Raw genomic sequence first — 9,080 nt, 5'->3', positions numbered from 1 at the left:
AAAAGAGTCTAATGTAATATCTATAATAGGGTCTCAATATAATATTGTGGACAAACAATTCAATAATATTTTTCTCTATTCTCTCTCATATGGTATCGAAGCTTCTACAATCCTGGTATAGAGTCAAAGAGTTTCCACTACTGCAGGCGTCTATGACCAATATATGGTACTGATCTGAGTAGTGGTTATGTTAACAAAACAAGGGCCAATGACATATGCATGAACCCCATATTCAGTGGAAGAGAACTCTTCCAGAGAGATCACCGTGCGTCATTTTCTGGTGACTTTCTAGCGAAGGGGTTTTGCCCCTAGATCCGTTAGTTGGAGTGTAACATGTCCCATAGACAAGGAGATTATGTAGAAGATAAATATGAATTGAAAGAACTAGATGATTTTATTGATGAGTTCCAAGGCGTAGACTTGGGTGTCTTTTGATTTCGTTGTAGATGAGTTGCAAGGCATAGACTTGGATGACTTTGATTTGGATGTAGATTAGTTCCTAGGTGTAGACTTAGGTAGCTTTGATTCAGATATAGATGATTTAGAGTATATGAATAAAAGAATGCAAGATATTCGGATGTTGGGATAAGGAAGGGCAATGATATTCAAGGATCCCCTGGGAAAGGGCTACCATAACCAGGTAGACAACTAGGCAAAGAAGACTATAACGCTTTCAAAACCATGAAAAAATTTTCCTCAATATGGTGAGTCATCAAAAAAGGTGTGCAAAACCACAAAGAAAGATAGTTTATACTATGATTTCAGATAGAGTGCTAGATCCATTAAATCAATGTTCTCTCACCCCCCCGTTGAGGAATCAGGTCTAGGCATCTTCTAAGCATGATGCATACCTGATGTCTTGTAATTCTATCATTTATTGGTCATCATTGACCTACGTGAAAATTGAAATTCTCAATTTATCAGGGCATGTAGCGCTACTCAAGAATCATTCATAAAATCTTTATGTGGGATTTATGAAGACCCGAGCAAGAACTCTTGCTGTGAAATATAAGTTGCTTATTACTGGTGGATTGCAAGGAGAACTTATCATCAAGTATTTAGATAAGACTAGAGTTTGCTTTTGTTCTCGCCAACATTTGTCGATGATGTCATTACCACTGCTATTCAGATTAACAACAGTACTAGTGCGACACTTTATTTTATAGCTTCAAATAATGATTCAGGAGTTAAAGATTTCGATATGGATCAATTTAAACTGTCTAACCATTTCCATTTTTCCCAGCTAGTGAATCCTACATCACTCGGCCCTGATGGCAATTTCTAACTGCAGGATGTCATCACTGGCTAGGGAAACTGAAAACGGTTCGACAGTTGAAATTTCTCGAAATCGAAATCTCTAACTCAAGAATTATTAATTTAAATTATAAAATGAAGTGCACCACTGGCAATGTTGTTAATCTCAATAACAGTGGTAATTTTATCATCATCATACATCAGCGGGAAGAAAAGTAAACTTCATGTTTACCTAACTACTTGATGATAAGTTCTCTTTACAATCCACCACCAACAAACAACTTATCTTTCACAATAGAAATACTTACTCGGGTCTTCGTAAATCCATCTGAAAGGCTTTCGAGATGTTTCTCAAGTGGTACTACATGCCCAGATAAATTGAGAATTTTATTTTTTTACACAGGATAGTGATGACCAATGAATGAGAGAAAAATGGGACATCAGGTACACATAATGCTTAGAAAGTGCCCATACTGAATTCCTTAGTGGGGTAAGAGAACGTTGATGTAATGGATCTTGCATTCCATCTGAAATCATAGTACAATCTGTCTTTATTTTTGGTTTTGAACTCCTTTTATGATGTCTCACAAGATTGAGGAAAATTTTCTTAGTTCTGATAGCGTTGTAATCTTGTTTTCCTAGTTGTCTTCCTGGCTATGGTAACCCTTTCCCACATGATCCATTCAATATCTTTTCCCTTCCTTACCTCAGCAACCGAAGTATCTTGCATTCTTTTATTCATGTACTCATACTCTTCTCCATCCAAATCAAATCCACCTAAGTTTACGCCTAGGAACTCATACATCAAAATCAAAGTCATCCAAGTCTATCTTGCAACTCATCTTCAGTCGTATCACAACCACCAAGTTTATGCCTTGGAACTCATCAATCAAATCATCTAGATCTTCCATTTCATATTCGTCTACTACGTATTCAACATCATATCCTAGTTGATGCGACATGTTACACTCTAATTAATGCTTTTGGGGCGACAATTTAGGGTCTTTGATTTTCCCTTTTGATCTTGATAGCTTTTTTGGTTGACTCCAGGATTGGAAAGGCTATTTCTCCTTTGTGTGCACATGTGAACTACTCATTTGCATCAGTCTGGCATCCTGATGGCCTAACATTTGCAACTGGGAACCAGGGTAAAACGTGCAGTATATGGGACATTCAGAACTTGTCCAAGTTAGTCACTACTTTCAAGGGGAACCTTGGAGCTATTCGATCAATCTGCTACACATCTGATGGCAGATTTATGGGAATGGCAGAGCTTGTATAATTTATCCGCATTTTTTAAGTAATATGTGGAATATAAGGTGGAGAAAGAAATTGATTTCTACAGTGAGATATGAGAAGTGTCTTTTAGTTCTAATGTAGAGTCCCTTATCATTGGCATGTGGAATCACACATTTAGTAGCCTCCTTGAGTTTGGGTGACTATACAACTATTCATACCTTGATACATTAATATGAGCACACTGAAGGTAGAAGTTGATTATATATAGGTTCATATTTGTTTTATCATGCTATTTGAAAGCTAGACGATCTCTAGTCATTTGATCGTTTAACCAGAGTGTGGTATCCTTTATAGCATAGGCCACATACTTGGAAAAGGATTAGTATATAAAATCCTACTTGGAACCAAAGGGTGTGACATGCCCCAGGTTCAAAACTCAGTAGAGACTAAAATTCACTAGGTGATTCATCTTATCTGTTCTAGCCTTGGTGGAAAGAGTAAGTGGTAGTTATCCTGTGAATTTAGTCGAGGTGTACGAAAGCTAGTCCAAACACCAGATCATAAAATAAATTAATAAATATAGAATCCTACTTGTAAAAGGATTGTACTGTAATGCCCTAGTCGAAAAAGAAATCTGATGTAATATCTATAAAAAGGGTCTTAATGTAATTATGTAGAAACATAATTCAATAATATTTTCTCCAATATTTCTCACATTATATTAGAGATTCTACGATCCGGGTAGATAATCAAAAAGCTTCCACTGCTGGCACCCGGTTATGACCAATATATGTTGCTCATCTGTCCAATGGTTATGTTAACAAAACTAGAGCCAATGACATATGCATGAACCCCATATTCAGGGTAAGCAAACTCAACCAGACAGATCACCATGCGTCAATTTCTGAAGACTTTCTAGGGTTGGGTGCTTGTTTTTACTATGATTTCCACATTATACATTAAAAATTGTTGACATTCTACTAGCTCTACCTCGTACATAAATCAGTCATCAGACATGTAGCATATTGACTAAATAGCTCCAAGGTTACCCTTCAAAGTAGTGACTGACTTGGATAAGTTTTCGAATATCCCATATTCTACATATTTATATTGGTTCCCACTTGCAAATGTAAGGCCATTAGGATGCCACACTGATTCAAATGAGTAGTCCACATGTCCACACAAAGGATAAACAATTTCTCCTTTTTTTGGAGTCAACCAAAAAACCTATCGTGATCAACAGGCGAAAAATAGGCACCCTAAATTTTTGCACCAAGATAACTAATTGGAGTGTAACATGTGCCATCAACAAGTAGATGATGATGATTACATAGTAGATGAATACGAAATGGAAGAACTAGATGATTTTATTGATGGGTTCTAGGGTGTGGACTTGGGTGGGTTTGATTATGATGTAGATGAGTTGCAAGGCATTGACTTTGAATGACTTTAATTTGGATGTAGATGATTTCCAAAGCGTACATATACTTAGGTGGCTTTTATTAGGATGTAGATGAGTATGAATACATGAATAATAGAATCCATGATGTTAAGAAGTCCCACATCGGTAGAGGGATGGAAAATTGGTCCTTTTATATGGACTTGGATAGACCTCCCCTCATAAGCAAGCTTTTGGGGTTGAGTTAGGCCCAAGTGTCATATCTTTACATGGTATCAAAGCCAGACCTATCCCAATTTGTTGTTCACTGATGTTGGGACCCCATTTAGAAGTGTTCACGCTCCAGTTGAGGTCTGGGCATTGGGGGAGTGTTAAGAAGTCCCATATCGGTAGAGGGATTGAAAATATGTGTCCTTATATGGACTTGAACAAACCTCCTCTCATGACTTAGCTTTTGGGGTTGAGTTAGGCTTATGTGTCATATCTTTACATAAGATATTTCGGTTGTCGAGGTAAGGAAGGGCAAAGATATTCAAGGGATCCCATTGGAAAGGGTTACCATAACCAGGAAGACGAGTAGGAAAATAAGACTACAACACTATCAGAACTACAAAAATATTCCTCAATCTGGTGAGACAACAGAAAAGGAGTGAAAAACCACAACGAAAGACGGTTTATACTATGATTTCAAATGGAATGCAAGATCCATTACATCAACATTCTCTCTTCCCCAACTGAGGAATTTAGGTATGGGAATCTTCTAAGCATGATGTGTACCTAATGTCACATTTTTCTATCAGTCATTGGTCATCATTGACCAGCGCAAAAACTAAAATTGTCAATTTATCAGGTCATGTAGGGTTACTCGAGAAACATCTTGAAAGCCTTTTAGAGGGATTTATGGAGACTCGAGTAAGCTCTCTAACTGTGAAAAGTAAGTTTCTAGTGGATTGCAAAGAGAACTAATTGTCAAGTAGATAGATAATCCTAGAGTCTGCTTTTGTTTTCGGTTGACATATGATGATGATGACATTTTCAATGCTATTAAGACTACTAACATTGTCAGCGGTGCACCTCATTTTATAGCTTCAAATAATAATTCTATAGTTAGAGATTTTGATTTGGAGAAATTTCAATTGTCTAAATATTTCCAGTTCTCCGAGCCAGTGATGCCATCCTGAAGTTAGAGATTTCCATCAAGCTGGCTGAGTAATGTATGATTCACCAGCTAGGGAAAATGAAATGGTTAGACAGTTGAAATATCTTGAAATCAAAGTCTCTAACTCCAGAATCATAATTTGAAGCTATTAAATGAAGTGCACCACTGGCAGTGTTGTTAATCTTAATAGAAGTGATAATGGCATCATCGACATAGGTTGGCATAAATAAGAGAAAACCCAAGTCTTATATAAATACTTGATGATAAGTTCTCCATGCAATCCACTAGTAACAAACAACTTATCTTTCACAGCAAGAGTGCTTACTCATGTCTCCTTAAATCCCTCTAAAAAGATTTCGGGATGATTCTCCTGTGGTGCTTCATCCCGTGATAAATTGAGAATTTCAATTTTTGCACATGTAAATGATGACCAATCAATGATAGAAAAATGAGACATCAAATATACATCATGCTTAGAAGGTGCCCAAACCAAATTTCTCAGCTAGGGTAAGAGAACGTTGATGTAATAGATCTTGCATTCGATCTAAAATCATAGTATAAATCGTCTTCCTTTATGGTTTTGCAATCCTTTTCTCATATCTCACCATATTGAGGAATATTTTCATATTTTTGATAGTGTTGTAGTCTTCTTTGCCTAGTTGTCTCCGTGGTTATGGTAACCCTTTCCTTGGGGATCCCTTGAATACCTTTGTCATTCCTTACCTCAACAACCAAAATATCTTGAATTCTTTTATTCATGTAGTCATACTCATGTACATCTGAATTAAATTCACCTAAGTCTATGCATAGAAACTCATCTATATCCAAATCAAAGTCGTCCAAGTCTATGCCTTGCGACTCATCTACATCTGAATCAAAGCCACCCAAGTCTACGTGTTGGAACTAATCAATTAATTCATCTAGTTGTTTAATTTCTTATTAATTTTCTATGTAATTGACATCATATCCTTGTTGATGGTACATATTACACTCCAACTAAATGATCTTGAGATGGAAATTTAGGGTGTTCGTTTTTTGCATGTGAATCGCAATAGGTTTTTTTATTAACTCCAGGAATATAAAGGTTGTTTCTCCTTTATGTAGACATGTGGACTACTCATTTGCATTATCGTGACATCCTGATGGACTAACATCTGCAAAGGAGAACATAAATAAAACATGCAAAATATGGGATATTCAGAACTTGTCTAAGTTAGTCTCTACTTCGAAGGGTAACCTTGAAGCTTTCAGTCAATCTTCTAGGCGTGTGATGACATATTTATGAGTATGGCTGAGCTTGTAGAATTTTTTTACATTTTTTTGTAAAATGTGGATATGAGGTGGAGTAAGAAAATGATTTCTCTGGTGAGATATCACGAGTGTCTTTTAGTCCTGATAGAGAGTCCCTTATCATTGGCGTGTGGAATCACAAATTTAGTAGCCTCCTTGAGCTTGAGCGATGACACAACTACTCATATCTTGATGCAATAATATGAGCACTCTGAGGGTAGAAGTGGATTACATTTAGGTTCATATTTTTTTATCGTGCTATTTGTAATATAGACTATCTCTGTCATTTGAACGATAAAACTGAGTATGGTCTCCTTTATAACACAGGCCACCTACTTGGAAAAGTATTAGTATATAAAACCCTATTTGGTACCCTAGGATGTGGCCGAGTGGTCAATGAAGTGGTTGTGAATCCTACATCTTAGGGTCAAAACTCAGCGGAGACAAAAACACTAGTTGATTCTTTCCATATGTCCTAGCCTTGGTGAACAGAGTTACTTGATACTTGTTGCTAAGGAGGTGGTAGGTCTCTTGTAAATTTAGTCGAGGTGCATGAAAGATGATCCGATCATCACAGTCATAAAATAAAAATAAAAATATATAATCCTACTTGGAAAAGAACAGTACTGTAGTTTCCTAGTCGAGAAAGGAATCTAATGTAGTGTCTATAGATATGATGTCAATGTAATAATGTAGATACACAATTTAATAATAATTCTCAAATTGTAATGGAGCTTCTACAATCCGGGTAGAGAATCAAATAGCTATCGTTGCTGGCAGGCAACTATGACAATATATGCTACCCAGGTGGCAGATGGTTATATTAATAAAAGTAGATCCAATGATATATGCATGAACCCCATATTCAGGGGAAGAAAACTCAGCCAGACAAAGCAATGTGCGTCAATTTCCGACGACTTTCTAGGGTAGGGTGATTATTTGTACTATGATTTCATATGGAATACAAGATCCTTTATATCAGCATTTCCTCACCCACCCCCCCACCCCCAACTGAGGAATTTTGTTGAGGCATCTTCTGATGTCTCATTTTTCTATTATTTACTAGTAATCGTGGACCTGCACAAAAACAGTAATTGTCTATTTATCAAGGCAGGTAGCGCCACTAGAGAAACACGCTAAAAGCCTTTAAGAGGGATTTACGGAGACCCAAGTAATTATTCTTGTTGTGAAATATAAGTTGCTTGTTGCTGGAAGATTGCAAGGAGAACTAATCGTCAAGTATTTAGATCATATTGGAGTTTGCTTCTGTTCTTGACCAACGTATAACGATTATGCCATTGCCACTTCTATTAATATTAACAACACTATCAGTGGTGCACTCTATTTTATAACATTAAATAATGATTCTACAGTTAGAGTTTTCGATTTGGAGAAATCTCAACTATCTAATCATTTCCAATTATCCTAACCAGTGATGCCATCCTGGAGTTAGAGATTGTCATCAGGACTGAGTGAACTATGATTCACTGGCTCGGGAAAATGGAAATGGTTAGAAAATTAAAATTTCTCGAAATCAAAATCTCTAACTCTAGAATCATTATTTGAAGCTATAAAATGAAGTCCACCTCTGGCAGATATTTTTAATCTCAATAGCAGTGGTAATGACATCCTCGACTTAGGTCGACGAGAACAAAAGAAAACTCCAAGCTTATCTAAATACTTGACAAAAAGTTCTCCTTGTAATCCGCTAGTAAAAAGCAACTTATCTTTCATGGCAAGAGTGCTTACTAGGATCTCCGTAAATCCCTTTAAAAGGATTTCAAGATTTTTCAAGAGTGGCGCTACATGCCTTGATAAATTGAGAATTTCAGTTTTCACCAAGTCAATGTTGACCAATGAATTTCAGAGAAATGAGACATCAGGTACTCATCATGCTTCGAAGGTGCCCAAACCAACTTCCTAAACTTGGGGTTGAGAGGACGTTAGTGCAACAGATGTCTGAAAAATTAGACATCATTCACACATCATGGTTAAAAGGTGTCCAAACCAAATTCCTTAGCGGGGGATGAGAGGACGTTGATGTTATGAATCTTCCATTCCATCTGAAATCATAGTTTAAATTACCTTTCTTCGTGGTTTTGCACTCCTTTTCTGATGTCTAACCAGAGTGAGGAATATTTTTATAGTTCTGATAGCGTTGTAGTCTTCTTTGATTAGTTGTCTCCCTAGTTATGGGAACCCTTTCTAGGGGATCCCTTTAATATATTTGCCCTTCCTTACCTCTATAGCCAAAATATCTTACATTCTTTTATTCATGTTATCGTACTCATCTACATCTGAATCAAAGTCACCTAAGCCTACGTCTAAGAGCTCATTTACATCCAAATCAAACTCATCCAAGTCTATGTCTTGCAACTCATATTCAACCGAATCAAAGCCACCCAAGTCTACGCCTTGGAACTCATCAACAGAATAATCTAGTTCTTCCATTTCATATTCATCTTCTATGTAATAAACTTCATCTCTTGGTTGATACTACATATTATACTCCAACTAAATGATCTTGGGGCGAAAATTTATGGTGCTTGTTTTTTGCTTGTTGATCGCGATAGGTCGTTTGGTTGACTGCAGGAATGGAAAAGTTTTTTATCCTTTGTGTGGACTTGTGGACTACTCATTTGCATCAATGTGGCATCCTGATGGCCTAACGTTTGCAATTTGAACTAGGATAAAATGTGCAAAATATGGGATATTCAGAACTTGTCAAAGTTAGTCACT

General features: G+C 36.7%; 2 pseudogenes; one reads left to right on the top strand and one right to left on the bottom strand.

The window, feature by feature from the left end:
• The first annotated feature begins 333 nt into the window (after positions 1–333).
• On the top strand, positions 334–2,729 carry LOC125821690 (uncharacterized WD repeat-containing protein C2A9.03-like; annotated as a pseudogene).
• A 2,384-nt stretch (positions 2,730–5,113) lies between these two features.
• LOC125821689 (uncharacterized) lies at positions 5,114–8,792 on the bottom strand (annotated as a pseudogene).
• Between the last annotated feature and the right edge of the window lie 288 nt (positions 8,793–9,080).

This window comes from Solanum verrucosum, unplaced genomic scaffold (assembly GCF_900185275.1).
Source record: "Solanum verrucosum unplaced genomic scaffold, falcon-dt-bn FXZP01000213.1, whole genome shotgun sequence".
NCBI lineage: Eukaryota > Viridiplantae > Streptophyta > Magnoliopsida > Solanales > Solanaceae > Solanum > Solanum verrucosum.
The sequence above is the reverse complement of the archived record's forward strand: the minus strand, read 5'-3'. Positions and strand labels throughout refer to the sequence as shown.